Source organism: Oxyura jamaicensis, chromosome Z, assembly GCF_011077185.1.
Source record: "Oxyura jamaicensis isolate SHBP4307 breed ruddy duck chromosome Z, BPBGC_Ojam_1.0, whole genome shotgun sequence".
Taxonomy (NCBI): domain Eukaryota; kingdom Metazoa; phylum Chordata; class Aves; order Anseriformes; family Anatidae; genus Oxyura; species Oxyura jamaicensis.
The window spans coordinates 61,752,475-61,765,735 of record NC_048926.1 but is presented as its reverse complement, the minus strand read 5'-3'; the positions used below and the strand labels follow the sequence as shown (position 1 = coordinate 61,765,735).

Here is a 13,261-nt window from a genome sequence, read left to right as displayed (position 1 = left end):
AAGCTATTCTATGACTCTATGACTTCATTTGCAATTCATCTTTTCTAGCTCTTTAAATCTCTTAATAAGCTTCTAAGCTTTTGCACACATTCTCAAATTCTTCTTTAACTTGGCTCTGTTGTTCAACTGTACTTATTTTCTTTAGCTATGCATTATCTTCATTTCTATGAACAACATAGCTAGTCATACCCTTTGCTATCTTCCCATTCATTTCCCAACTACTGGAAACTTCTCCATCTACCCAAGTTGGGGAATCTAGACATCCTGCACAATCTCCAGAATTTCATCCATTCCTGGGTTGCTATAGGAAAATATTTCTCACACACCCTAGAAATCTCTACTCCTCTATCACTTAACAACTTAAAAAAGAAAAGTTGAAACAGTAAATTTAATCTGGACTAGACTGGTAAATAATGATCAGTTTCATCATTAATATTTTGTTATTTTACTTTCCTTTTTTTAAATCCCCTATAAACCGTCACTATAAAGCCCTCCTTAAAGCACACTGGCCCTCCTACCTACCATTAGAGCTTGCAGAACTTTTGGATCTATACACATTAAAAGACAAAATGCAGGGAGAAAAAAGGAGAGGAAAATGAAGACTTGATCTGAAGATAATAAAAGTTTCCTTCTCCCCCCAGAAATCAAGTGAATGCACCTGAAAACACGTAAGAAAACCTACTACGTCGAACTGCAGACTACAGGAGGAAAACTTTTTTGTAAATACTCCATTGCCTGAAATAGCACATCCTACCTACATTTTATACGCTTGGCTGTTTACTAGGTTGTATCCCCAATATACTATAGTTTCGATGTACACAAGATTCAAGATACCAACACAAGATCAATTGCCTCAAAGAAATACTAGTAGTACCTGCTTTCTAATCGGATCTGATAACCAACTGTCTGGCCAATCTTTTCTCTTCTTTCTGCCGCCACTCGTTCAGCCACAGCAATAGCTGCCAAACGTCTTGGCTGAGTGCAAAATATACGACAGGGAATTCCATTTTCGTAACAGTCATCAAGAAGGAACTGAGGAATCTAAAAGAAATGTTTTCAAGTTACCTGTTAGTTTGATGAAGTTACAGGTTTTTTTTAACCGCACTGAATGAACTTAACTGCATCTCAGTACTAGAGACATTGCAAGAGCATTCACAACAGAATTGCTACGTGAAATGTACTTGAAACGTCAGAAAGACAGGAAAAAATTATTAGCTTAGAAATGTAATCTGCTTCACAGAAAAAAGAAGCTGAACCTTCTCACACGCTTCAGAGAAATCTGTAAAAAATACCTGTAAACAACCTTTCTTTTTATCATAACAATATCTACTCTTGATACTAAAACCAGAACTAGCTGTAGAAGAAGAAGAACTAAATAAAATAATAGTTCCATTCTTACCAATTATTTATTTTAATGAAAACCAGTAACTATCAGAAAATTACAAAGACCCATTTACACTTTTAATAAGTACCTGCTGACTTAATATTTCAAAGGCAGAAAAGTGAATTTAAACGAAGACTTCACTATATAGGAAAACAAAAGCCTGAAAAGTCAAATAAAGAAATCCCTTACTACATACATGTTGCAAAAATTGTGTTAGTTTTGTAAAAATATATATTTTTTAAGAGAAATAAATATACATACTTGAGTAGTTTTTCCTGATCCAGTCTCTCCCACAATTAGAACAACTTTATTTTCCTTGATTATTTTGACAATTTCCTCCTGTTTTTCAAAAACTGGCAGTGACTGCCTGAAAGAATCAAACTCTGATTCCCCTCTTTTCACAGGAACCTGAGGAATACCATTGCTAAGCCGTCCACTTGTCTTGTTGACTTCTCTGTTTTCTGGAGAGAATTTAACAGTTTAGATATGTATACAAAGAAACAGATACCAAACAGATACCAAAGAAGGTCAGTAAAATATTGTTCATTACTGTATAATGATGAAGCATTCCTGACCTGGTATGCATTCCTACAGATAAAGCCATGAACCCATCATGTATTTATAAGAAATGTTTACATTTCCGTATACTGTTATGGTGCTTGAAATAAATGTTGTTCAAAGGAGTTACTACTTCCACAAATGTTTTAAACAAAAGCAGACTTTTCAGTACTTTACTCAAAGTCAAAAAATGTTGTGAAGAACAAAAATAGAAACTAAACTTGAGAAAAAACAGCCTGGTGTATCTGCTTATCCCTTTTATCATGTTTACGCATTCACACCTCCACAGTTAGCCTAGAAATATTCACTGTATAGTTAAATAAATAGAAATAAGCCAGTCCAAACTGGACAATATTATTCATAGAATGGCCTGGGTTGAAAAGGACCTTAAAGATCATCTAGCTTCAACCCCCCTGCTCTGGGCAGGGTTGCCAACCGCTACAGCAGCCTGCCCAGAGCCACATCCAGCCTGGCCTTGAAAAATTGCTTCTGAGAAGTAACTCGGCAGTGATTCATATCCATTCTTTCATTCTGCTTGGTCTTCTACTACCTCCCACAAGTAAGTTCTATATCACTTGATGTTCTAGTCTGCAAGATTGATCTTGAGTAACAGAAGCCAACTACACTGTATCTAGAACCCTAGACCCAAATATAACATTACCATGTATTAGAAAGAAATGCGTAAGTATTCAAAGAAGCTGCATGCATTCAGAAGTAATTACTTCAAATTCAGCATCATAAAAGCTGTTCTAAAATCCCATTTTTTTTCCAGAAGAATGAAAAGCTGGCTGTAAATTCAATGGCATGTACTAAACACGTTTAACAGATTACATTACAAGAAGCATCATCTTACCAAGACGTAAATAGGCTAACAGTTTACAGTCAAAAACTGTAGAACTAAAACATCATTTGAAGAAAACTAGAAAAGAAACCACTTGGAGCATGAACCATCATAAATCTGAAATACCCAATGAAATAGGCTATTTTCCTATTTTACCCATATTGGTAGAAGTGCACCACACCTTTGCACAGCTTTGTGCACAGAAATATAATGAAACTCTTGCATACAATTGTTATAACAATAACCTTATTCAAAGGATTTTGTCTTTTTTTTAATAAAAAAAAGCATTATATCAGAAGCATGTCTTCCAGGGGATTCTTTGATGTTCTGGGAATCAAGACAAGACAAAATTAAACTTGTGTTATCAAGAACATTAATTTCTATGAGCAGAACAACTTCATTTTCTCACAGGTTATTCTTACACAGTAGACTTCATAGCATTTCTCTCTTCAGTTCCACTTCACAGAACTTGTAAGAATTTGGTTTGAAGTGGCTAAAAGATTCAAAATTAACTTTTCACAAGGGAGACATTGGAATGTGCATGGCACAACTGCCTAAGTAATACTTCCTCATGAAACCAGTCTGAAGCCATCCTGTATTAAGAACTGAAAATCAAGACAATTAGCAGCTTCATCTAGGGAGAGCTCTCTCCATTGGGATGCAAGAGGAGACTGAAATCAATGTGGTTTTGTTTGGCTGGGTTGTGGCGTTGTGTTCATGTGTGTTTTTTTCTCCCCTAAGCAATACTGATGCACAAGTTCATGTCAGATATGCTGTACTTACCAGCTTCCACAGCAAATGCATTTCCTCGCTCAGTCTTTGGCAGGAGTTCTGTTCGTTCTTTATTTGTGACAGGAAATCTCTGAATCAAACTCTGAATGGCATGTTTTGTTGTTGGAGCCAAACAACAAGTCATTACTGCACGAGATACTTCTGATCCATCTTTCTTCCTTACAGTCAGGTATCGATTTGATCCTTTTCTGGGAGATGAAAAAAAATGAATAAGTAACTTATCTACCTCTATGCAATGGTATTTCACTAATTCTTTCAAGATAGCTGTCAGATTAGTTTCAAATAAAAGATTATAACTTGAAATTTCCAAATAGCGTCCTTTGCCACGTAACACACATCGAAGTAAGAGAAGCATCCTCAGCATCCAACACCAAAGCCTCCCACTATTACCACATGGCAACAGTGCAGAGACATTGCAGGCTTTGGATGCCTATGCCCAGCACATTACAATTAGGTCTCCATAATGTAATGCTGTTCTGCAACACTTTTTTTTAAAGTTGATCACTACGTTTGCTTCCCAAAAGATAGTGAATTCTGCCAATCATTGTATCAATCGATACTGAGAGGTATTACACAAAAATGATTTCTAGATAGGAAAGAGATTTAGAAGTTAAAAATTAACAAATAGAAGTAACAGAAAAGCAAGGAGAAAAACAGCAGCTGGGAGAGCTGGGAGAACCAGCCCTGCAGACCCTAAGGTCAGTGCAGCAGGAGGGCAGGAGGTGCTCTAGGCATGCAGCAGCAGTTCCCCTGCAGCCTGTGGAGAGGCCCCTGGCGGAGCAGGCTGTCCCCCTGCAGCCCATGGGTCCCACACGGAGCAGATCTCCATGCTGCAGCCTGTGGACGAGCCCCCAGTGGAGCAGATGGAGGAGGCTGCAGCCCATGGAGAGCCTCTGCAGGAGCAGGTTTCCAGCAAGAACTGCAGCACGTGATGCTACCATGCTGGAGAAGTCTGCTCCTGAAGGACTGCACCCCCTGGTATATGTTGTAGCAGTTCATCAAAGATTTGCACAGCATGGGATGGACCCCACACTGGGAAAGCAGTAGAGCATGAGGAGGAAGGAGCAGCAGAGATGAAGAGTCACGGACTGACCACAGCCCCCACTCCTCATCCTCCTGCACTCAGAGAGAGGAGGCAGAAGGAGGAGCATGGCAGGGAAAGGATTTTTAGTTTTAGTTCTCGCTGCCTTACTGTTATTGACAGTAAAATCACCTTCCCCAAGTTGAGTTGATTTTACCTGTGACAATAATCAGTGAGTGTCCTTATATTAACCCTGTCCTTATATTAACCCACAAATTTTTTCATTGTATTTTCTATCCCTCCTGGGGAGGTGGGGAAGTGAGAGAGAGGTGTAGTGGGAACCTGGCTGCTATCTAAGGTCAACCCACCACAACTGTCCACAGGAAAACATAGCTGCTATGAAGAGTTTTTAATACAGTTTAAGTATTCAACGTGTGCTTCCTTAATGTAAAAAAATAAATAAATAAATAAGGACACACAACATTGACCTGTGGTTCCCAAGAAACAGTTTCCCTTATTTATCCACTCTGTGCCACAGGCAAAATAATGAATATTAATATTAAAATTATACACAATCTAGAAATTCAGTGATGGAAGTCGATCACAATCAAGCTATTAAAGACAGGTAACATCAAAAGTTATTGTAAGTGTAATTACTGAGCTAATCTGGGGACACCAAGCCTGAGAACACTTGAGTTTATTTCAAAAGGGGTTTTACATTTCCATAACGTGCAATGTATTATAGTCAAAAAAAAAAAGGTTTTGCCTTTCTAAGGGAATATTCTTTTTTTTCCCCCATCTGATTAAATTTCAACTATTTTCCAAGTTTCAAGTCACCCTGAAGGCTCCAGAAAAACCTGCAAACAGCATACTGTACTCGGAAGTCACTCAGAAACACTTAGGAAGCTCTAAAAGAAATCAATGGGAATTCAAGCACAGTTTACCAGTTACTGTTCAGAATAGGTTCTGTAAAACCCAAGTGTCTTCCTGCTAACTGTTTCAGCAGTGCTAAAGCTTTCTAAAGCTTTTTTTTTTCAGCTTGTGCTAAAGCTTTCTAACACTTCACATTCCCAAAATATGATGCAAAGATACACAGGTTCAGCCAAATTTACTGGCTTGGGTATCTGCAGCAAAAATCAGCTGTGCTACCCCAAGACTAGAACCAACACAGAGCAGTGTAACTTCACCTGAAAGCCATTCAAGCAATTGAATAAGCTCTCCTGAAGTCAAGCTACTCACTCAAAACAAGCTGAACTGAATAGCACCCACTGAGAGGTGGCAGGTAAGCACAATTCAGAGAATTAGCACATTACACTCCTTTAGCAAGAACCACAAAGTACCACCTGAAATGAGTAACAGCAAATACTGCTGCAGTTTTACAACAGTCTACACACACACCCACACACAAGTTATATGTGGTATTCTATCTCTCTGGGTTTGTCCTTTAACTTCCCCTTTTCTGTTGCTTTTTCACCTCAACTCACCCAGGAATCAGATTCTCGGCTTTTATGCAAGCTTATCAGGTCCATAAACACAGATTTCCTCTTCAAAAGATCAGAGGAGAATAAGAGGGGGAAAAAAACGTGAACACCTGTATATGAATCCCATTCTCTTGCGCTCCTTAGAAGCGCTCTGCTGGACGCTGAACTGCTGAACACTGTTCTATGCTGCATTTTACCTGCGGAGCTACCAGATTCTGGGCAAACCTCTTGGGCACGCAGCAGGGCAGCTAACACAGAGCTCATCCTGGTGAGAAGTCTTCTCAGGGACTCGTACAATCGACGCAGCAGGAAAAGGATAAGCTACTGAGCATGACCCGAGTTTTGTTAACTTCGGCCTAAAGCGCAGTGTGGAGGTATTTGTGTCGTTTCGGCCTCTCTGCCCCTAGTTCACGCCGCGTAACACGGCACGATCCGCGGGATCCCAGGGGTCGCTCGGCAGCAACCCGCAAGCCAACGCTCCCTTACCCTTTACTCTTCGATATCAAACCAAGGGACTGACACAGCCGGTGCACGAAGGCCCGCTCGGTGGTAGTGAAGGAAGAAGGGAACTCCATTTCTAAAACAAACAAACAAAAAAAAAAAAAAGCAACAAAAAGAAGTGAGAAGACGGCGGGCAGGCGGCGCTCCGGCCGCCCCAAGCCCCCCGCGTCCCCTCTGCGCACCCTTCTCGTCCCCGTAGCGGAACCGCTCGAGGGCCATGCTCACGGCGATCTCCACCTCCTCGTCGACGCGGACATCCTTCCGCCCCCGGCCGCGGCCCGCCGAGCCCCCCTGCACGCCGCCGGGCTGGCGGGGGAAGCCCCCGCCGCCGCCGCCGGACCGCGACATGGCCGTGGGCACCGCGGCGGGGCCGGCAGCGCTGACGGGCACGGGATCGGGGCGGGCGGGGGCAGCGTCGTGACGGCAGCGCGCGGGGCGGGGCGGCCGCCAGCCCCTCCCGCCGAGGCGCGGCCGTTGGCGGCCGTTAACGGCCATGCGCGTGCCCGCGCCCCCGTCGCTGAGGGGAGGGCGGCGGGAGGGCTCGTCCTCGGCGGCTGTGAATCTCCTCTGGAATGGGGGGGGTGAAAGCCGCCGTGCTGGACGGGCAGAGAGGGCAAAAGGGCTGTTTGTTGGTGTCTTAGGTACAGTTACTGAGGTGGGGCGTGCACAGAGTTGATCATCTGTCTTCTCAACATTGCGGTAAGGCAGGCATCAAACAAGTTCACAAGGTTAGCTACCACTAACTGAGCCTTATGCACCACAGTCCTGCCCTCTCACACTTTGAGGGCTCATCTGTATACACAGCGGGAGGCACAGGAGGAGGCACAGGCACTGGGGCTGCTGCAGCTGCGGGAAGGTCTCTCTGGACCGTAATGACTTCTCTGTCTCTCTCACAGTGAATTGCTCCGCTGCTGGAAATCAGATTCAGGCTGCCAGCTTTCCCACAGGCTACAAGAGACAGCAGGCTGTGACTGAGGACGCACTGCAGCAGATGAATTGCAAAGTGTCCAGGAAAGCTCTGTTCACAGAATCATTAAGGTTGGAAAGACCTCCAAGATCATTTGGTCCAATTATCCCCCTACCGCCAATGTCACCCACTAAACCGTGTCCCTAAGCAAATGCATAGCACAATTGTTCTGTGAGATACAGTCCTCTATACACCCAGTTAAAAGTGTGTGTGGAGGAAGAAGGATCAGGTGTGCTCTAACATCAGGAGAGGTATGTGGCCTGCCAATGTGCAGTGGCAGGGGATACATGGTTTATCCCATAACTGTATTTAACTTAACTACACAGCTGATGTTTTGTTTATTTTTGTTTTTCATTAGGCTGCTGAACTGTATGTCCTTGTAATAGTGTACAACTGGCAGTGACCAAAAAAGAAGCACTGATATCCAACCAGCAATTAATTATGTGATTTAGCTGAGTGACATTAAATATAAATGGGTAAGATCATCGGTCCTCAGTCTCTTCACCATAAAGTACTACTTGCTCTAGATTTTGTAAAATGTAAATAATTTTTCAAGATGGAACTTCAAGGTGTGGTAAAAATTGAGTCCCAAATAGGATTCTAATTAAAGTTTGGAATTTATTAAGCGAATAGAGGCAAGCAAACAGCACTGGGTGCGCCGGGAGTCTCTGCTCCACCAAGATGCACACCTGTTACATCAGGCGGCTGATTTTTATGCTCCTAGACTAATACACATTCATCACTATTCCTAGAAAAGGCAGGGTTATTATAATTAGTTCCCGGAATCTGAACTCTCCCTGGATGCAAGCGTACCAGTCTCTGGTGGTCTTTCTGGGGGTCTCTTGTGCTGAAGGCTCGTAGTCTTCCTCCCAGGCTTTGTCCTTTGGTCATCCTTGAACTCCCCCCTTTCTCCTTATTTGGTGATCTCTTTGCCAGATATCAGAGGCTTGGGCAGCATCCCATGCAAAAGTCTGCAGTTTCCAAAAAAAAAAAAAAAAAACCTCCTTGGTCCTCTTATTCCCAGACTCGAGTCTCAGTGTTCACCCTTCACACCCTCTATTTACACAAATTGCTGGACCTTCCTTTGCATGATACAAGAACTATGTACACTAATCACTCTGTTTTTCTTAAATAGAAGGTTATATTTCATCATGCGGCCCTAGCATTGTTCCATACTGACACGAATCAAATAAACACATTTCACAAAGGGCAGTGGTTTTGTCCTTTTGCTGTATGGGAAAGTTGTCAGTTCCTTACATATTCTTTAGATTGGTAAGTAACCCCTTGGGTGAAACAACTGTCCATTTGACACTGCAGAGAAGCTAAGAAAAAATAATAATAAAAAAAGGCTTTGAGACGTGGCACAGGTTTCACTTTGAGAGCTGCTACTTTGTAGTCATCATTTAGTCAGGAGAATACTTGGACCCAGAGCAAACTGTTCCTCAAGTGTGAACTTAAGTGGACAACTAGGTCAATAGATAGGGCTGGCTCCCCAGCCCCCCAGAGCCAGCAGGGTGGGGTGAGCAGCCCGAGGGGGGCACGCCAGGGCAGCTGACCCAAACTGCCCACAGGGACATTTGGGGAAGGGGCTCATGTTAGGGAAACGCCTGTCCTCTGAAGCAACTGCAACACATTGAGGCCCTCCTTCCTGAGACATGGCTGAACGCTGCTTGTTGGGAAGTAGAGAATAATTGTCTTCTTTTGCTTCTGTGCAGCCTTTGCTTGTTTTTCTCTATAATTAAGCTGTCCTTACCTCAACCTGTGAGCCCTTTTTCTTCATCCTATTTTCTCCCCCTGTTGTTCTGAGTAGGGGGAGTGAGAGAGCAGTGTGGTTGAGTTTAGCTAGCCATCAGCTTGATACCACCCATACATGATTGACCATAGCAGACTTGAGTCACATTAGACCTCCATAATTTTGAACACAGATCTGTTACCAGTTCCCATGTCTTAACAGCATCATCTTGCTTTCCTACAGAAAAAGCATGTGGTTCTGCAAAATTATTCTTCAGAGCCTATACTGATCTCATTTTTGCAATCTTGTGTACGCAACAGCTCACAAGCATAATAATTCACTGTTACGATAGGTTTCATATGGAAAGTTAAGAGTATGATGGGGCCCAAGTGCATCCAGCATAACAAATTTCTTAATACATAGCTTGCTTCTTCCATTGCTGTGTGGACTCTCCAATGCTATTTTTTTTTGTGTGAAAAATGAGGAAGATTCCATTTTAGTCACAGAAAAAGACGTTTCAAAACACAGAGTATACACATTGGGAAAGAAAGAATCATTGTTATATACTCCTGCTGGAAAATAAAGCTGCATTTTAAGGAGTGCAGCCTGAATTCACAGCTAACATAACTCTGTTGCTAGAATTACACCAGAGGTTAATTTGTCTCCAGGTGTTTAAGACAGGAACTCATGAAATATTAGTGAAATAAAGGGAATCTTGGCTCACTAAACTAACAGTGTTTGAATTTAACACATTGTAAAGATGAGTGGGGTGCAGGCACACTGAGCATGATTTAAACTATCTGCTTGTTACAGCTTTTCACTGTCAATATGAAAAGATAAATAAATCAGGCATCCAATGTATCGTTCTTCTCAGACTACAGATACAAATTGGAGGAGTCAGGATTTAGGTAAAAATATCTACTGAACACAGAGTAATTCAACACTACAATGAAGCAGGAGAAACATTTTCTTGTTAAGTAGCTGTTACCCATATGCTGCATGCTGCAACAAGTCCTAGTCCTGCTAACTAGCTGTTTAAAATATGCACCGAGTGTACGAAAAAAAAAGAGTGAAAACAAAATTGTGCCTTAAGCCCAAATGCTCTGCCAAATGCACTCCTGTTTTTGAAAACACGCTTCCAAACACACAAAGGGTGATTCTAGACCACCTGAAGGCTGCCCTGAAGCTCTGACTGGCCTAGGTGCAGACCGCAACCCTGGGCAGGCTGCGCAGCACACACTCGCTGGAGGACATGGCACCCAAACACGGCCGTATCAGTGCGTCACGGGCCATGCCCAGGAACTGCCCAGGGCCAGAAGGTGGAAGCTGATAATAAAACGCACCATGCCTGCTGTTACTCGAGAGCCTGCTTTTTCACAGCAATAGAGCTGTAGCATGCTCCCTCAGTTCTCTGGTCTGTGAGAAGCAGCACACTCTTCCCTTCAGAAATGGGCATGTGGATCTGTAGGTTAGATAATAAATGTATGGGATTTAACAGTCCTGAGTTTTGGTTGGTTGTTAGTGAGAGTTTGACGTGTTTTGTTATGATTAATCTCAGTAAATCATCATGAATTTCAGAGTCACAAATTCAAGTCTGCTGTATGCGGTTTCCATTCAAGAGATACTAAGAAAAGAGGAGCAGGATAAACCCGTGAAACATGGGGTGAAAAATTAAACAGCATGTAGCAGGACAAAGAAGCAGGCCATGACTAACAAGCCAAAGGGATTCTTGAGAAAAAATGTGATGAACATATACATTTGGAATGTGTTGTGTGTGCGTATATGTGTATATTGTGTACCTTATACATGTACTACATGTGTAGTGCCTCCTCAATGTTGCCATACAAGCAGAAGAGCCTAATGCCATGTAACTGCTGCCATTGTTTTCACTTCTGTGGTTTATTATCTTCATGTAGGCAAGGAGAAATTATAATTGCAAAGTGCAGTTTTGACAGCTTCTCTTTTCCCTTTAGGAGTGCTCTGTCATTTCAACATACTTGCTTCTCAGTGAATAACTACTCCCTGTGTAATGTGGTCTGAGACATAGGTCCATTAGATTGTTTCATGTTTTTGTGAAATAATCTTTACAGAAAGGTCTGTGTCTGTGAGCAAAGGAAATGCTCATCTGCATTCAGGCAGCTCTTCACCCAGTTTGGTGCTCCAGCACAAGCTCAGGCCAATATTAGATGTAGAAGTACAATGGGAACATACAACTGATCGTTCTGAAAAAAATACATCCAAAACAGTTTTTGACTTTGATTCAGTCTGCATTCTTTTACATGGTAGTTCATTTATATGAACTTACACCTTTTAATAAAAACTACTAGCTGTAGATTTTCTTATTAAAGTTAATAACTTGTAAGACTTCGTAAAACTCCTTTCAGGGTTGGCCTCAGAAATACCTTCTGGCTAAGGCTTACACCAAGCAAATATTCCTCAAATTAGAATTATTTCCTTCTATCACCATATGTCCAAATGCCCACATATCTTTTAATGAGAAGCATTAAGAGGCAGCAGACCTTAATGCATATTCAAATACAATTATGCATTCTTATTTTGCCCTCTTCAAGGGCACTTTTACTGTGTAGCAGTATTTGCGGGCTTGTTTCTAACTTTGCAAAATATCCTCTCTTTATTGAATTATGAAAGAAAAAGATATCCTTTATGCACTAGCTTTTAAAGTGTATTGTGTCAGAGTTGATTACAAAATAGTTACAGTCTTTCTGTGATTTTTAAAAAAGATTGCAGTGGCTAATGTTGTAAGATTTACTTATCTCTTCAAATGTGATGCAAGAATCGCTGATGATCTAGTATTAACATACAAGCTCAGGTTACTGAAAGAGCAAAGGATTTATATTTTTTTAGTCCCTTTATTAGAAAAATGACATAGTGATACATTTTTGTTTAGGTATCATAGCGAATTTGTAACCTGATAGGTATTGGCTGTGGTTATTAACGGTCCTATTAAAATGAGTTATGTACTTATAAATATTTAAGGCAGTAAGGCTAGTGTGAAATTAGAATGAGAAATGTTTATTTAAGAAATGACATGGTGAAAATTGTCCTCTGCTGCTTTACTGCACAAAAAGGTATACACTCATAATTCCCTAGACTTTTTTTTCTGCTGATGTGACTTACAGATGCGTGATTGCCTCCTCCACATTTAAGTTACTGTATTGGGTTTACATGGCAAGGTTGTGGTAGCAGGGAGGGGCTGCAGGGGTGGCCTCTGTGAGCAGCTGCTGCATGTCAGATCAGAGCCAGCTCCAGCTGCTCCAAAAGGCACCTGCTGCTGGCCAGAGCTGAGCCAGGGAGTGACACTGGCTCCCTGTGTCACTCCCTTAACTGTGTCGCTCCCTGTGTCACTCCCTGCTCTCCCTTAACTCTGGGAGAGCAGAGTTAAGGAAGGGAAAAAACTGCTGGGCAACAGCAGCTGGGAGAGAGGGGTGAGAGATTGTGAGAGAAACAGCCCTGCAGCCCCCAAGGACAGTGCATCAGGAGGGCAGGAGGTGTTCCAGGCAGGCAGCAGCAGTTCCCCTGCAGCCTGTGGAAAGGCCCCTGCTGGAGCAGGCTGTCCCCCTGCAGCCCATGGGTCCCACATGGAGCAGATCTCCACGCTGCAGCCTGTGGAGGAGCCCCCGGTGGAGCAGGTGGATGCCCCTGCAGGAGCAGGCCCTGGGCCAGAGCTGCAGCCCGTGGAGAGGAGCCCACCACGCAGGAGCAGGGGGTGTGGGGGGAGCTGCTGCCCGCCCATGGGGGACCCGTGCTGGAGCTCCTGGGGGATGGATGGGGATGGATGGACCCCGTGGTACAGAGCCATGTGGGAGCAGTTCTTGGCAGGAACTGAAGCCCATGGGAAGGACCCATGTTGGAGACATTCGGGAAGTACAGCATCCCATGGGGGGACCCCACACTGGAGCAGGGGAAGAGCATGAGGAGGAAGGAGCAGCAGAGAGAAAGCTTTATGGACTCTCTGCAACAGCC

General features: G+C 42.9%; 1 protein-coding gene across 2 annotated transcripts in view; it reads right to left on the bottom strand.

The window, feature by feature from the left end:
- The window catches only part of YTHDC2 (YTH domain containing 2), a 32,528-nt gene extending 25,610 nt beyond the window's left edge, over positions 1-6,918 (bottom strand). The window contains exons 1-5 of one of the 2 annotated variants that reach the window (XR_004746168.1): positions 6,761-6,918; positions 6,564-6,654; positions 3,567-3,763; positions 1,646-1,845; positions 875-1,041 (exon numbers count right to left, since the gene is read on the bottom strand). The gene's annotated coding sequence lies outside the window, so the exon portion shown is untranslated. Of the gene's footprint in view, positions 1-874; positions 1,042-1,645; positions 1,846-3,566; positions 3,764-6,563; positions 6,655-6,760 lie in introns of those variants that run through there. The other variant, XM_035309962.1, reaches the window with a different exon arrangement.
- Positions 6,919-13,261: the final 6,343 nt, after the last annotated feature.